The sequence below is a fragment of the Trichechus manatus genome, unplaced genomic scaffold (assembly GCF_000243295.1).
Source record: "Trichechus manatus latirostris isolate Lorelei unplaced genomic scaffold, TriManLat1.0 scaffold00092, whole genome shotgun sequence".
Classification (NCBI taxonomy): domain Eukaryota; kingdom Metazoa; phylum Chordata; class Mammalia; order Sirenia; family Trichechidae; genus Trichechus; species Trichechus manatus.
In genome coordinates this window covers 2156983-2159195 of record NW_004444028.1, presented here as the reverse complement: position 1 = coordinate 2159195, position 2213 = coordinate 2156983, and positions in this window count along the sequence as shown.

The window sequence follows — 2213 nt, the reverse complement described above, 5'->3', positions numbered from 1 at the left end:
TAATATAATCAAAATGACCAGAACTAAGCTGTAACAGATATTCAAGATGTGTTCTTCAAAATAAGAGTAGCTGCCGATTATGGTGCACCTACTATGTGTCAAGTACTATGTTAGGCACTTCTTATTCATTTATTTTAAATAATAACTCTACATTTTAGAAATGAGAAAGTTGAGTCACAGAGAGCAATGTGTTGCCATGGAAAAATGGGATTTAGAATAAGACACACTTGAGTTCAAATACTGCTTCTATGACTTACAAATTTTAAAGCCTTGGACCAGTTTCTTAACTTTTCTGAGCCTGGCACATAATAAGTGCCCAGTAATGATGGCTATTGTTATTATAGTAGATCTGGCTTCCTGCTCAAAGATACACCGGTAATGTACAGTAGAAATGGAATTCAAACCCAGATCTGTTCATCTCAAAGCTACCTTCTTCTTTTCAGGATAATATGAATGCACATGTTTAGATTTCTCCATTAAAGGAGGTGTCATGGTATACGGAAAGATCAATAAAGTCTTCAGTCCCATTCTCCATCACCAATGAGCTGGATGACCTTGGATGAGTCATTTCCTCTCTCTTTTCCCTCGGTTTTCTTCTTTATAACAGGAAGGGGTTGAACTAGATATCCTCTAGGTTGTTTGTTCTACCTCTGACATCAAGAAACACAGCACCAAACTGGCTTCCCATGAGGGTTGAAGAATGGCAATGACATTGATAATTTAAAGAAGGTGGGGATAGGAGAGTGGGTAAAGCTTCTATTCACTGCTTGTCCAAAATCTTTAACAACCAAACCAGTTGGGTTTCTTTTCTGCTTCCCAACTTGAGCTGGGAAGGGATCCAAGTTACAGAGGGCTTTAGAAGACAACAAAACCAGTTGCCCACACTCACAGCTTTCTTGGGCAAGTTCCTTCTCAGTCTCTCTTTTTCTGTCTTCTTCTCTTTCTCACTCTCTCCCATCCTCCCTTCTTTCCTTTTCTTTTCCTTTCTTTTTTAAAAGGGAAAACTAAAAGCAGAAGGTGGCCAACTAAGGTAACTAAAACAGAGAATTCAGAGTTACAGGAGGAATTTGATTTCTCCTCTAGGTTTCCCTTTTCTGACATTATTTTCTAAAAAATACGCATATTTAAGAGGACATGAAACAAGTCCTACACTCCTGGTTAGTGAATTTTAAACTCGTTTCTGTTACCCTAGGGTTACTTGTCTGCAGAAGTTCAGGGTAGGAGAAACCTTCTCGGAGACTCCTTTGACCACTTTTGGCCACTTAGGTGGCCCGTTTGGGGTGGAGAGAACATTCAGTTGCTCATCAAGCCTCATCAAGCTCCACTTGTATGGCAGTCACTGTGGCAGACCCTGCCTGGGGATATGGAGGGAGGAAAGACTCTCATTCCAAGTTCTTATGGAGCTTAAAGTCCAGTATAAAGAATTTAACAAAAAAAGTAAATAAACAATTATGAACGCTGAGAGGTGTTACAAAGGAGCTACGAAACCACCTAGTTCCTATGCTCAGCTCTCACCACAGAGAAACTTTCCTCTACTCTATTTCCACTTCTGCTACATGAGTTTCTTCAGTTTGACCATGAATCATCACCCCAAGGTCGTCCTGAGCATATCTGCCCTCTGCATCATCAATGAGGATCACAGGACCCTTCTGAGCTTGCCCTGGCCCCCTGGGACTCCAATGCTTGGTCTCCTACCTTGCTTCCTGGTCTGCTCTCCCACTCTGCTCCTGCCCATTTTCTTCTGGGCTGCGTTCTCTGAATCGCCCCTCCGCTCTTGCTTTTGGGCCTTCGCTCTTGCTGATCCCTCTACCAGCAATGCCTTTCTCTTGTCCAAACCCTCCTGATTCTTCAAGGCCCTGTTCATGCTCCTATTTTCTTGCTACAACCATTCCTGAACTCTTCTCCCCATCCAGAGTATCTACTTACCCTTTCCTGATGTCTCGTGGCATTTGGTTTATTATACTTAATCAGAGCCCTCATCACCTTCTGCCTGGTGTTATAATAGTTTTTTGTGGATCTGTCCTAGGCCTTTGCTTGCTTAGCTTCACCTTCAAGGCAAGGATATTATTTATCTCTGCACCTCAAATAGGACATGGTGTAGTAAACACACACCTAGATTTGTTGAATCAATGTCCCAAAGATAAATTAATAATAAAGCATGTGTGAACAGTCTTGTATAGCTTTGTAAGATACATAGATAGATAGACAGACAG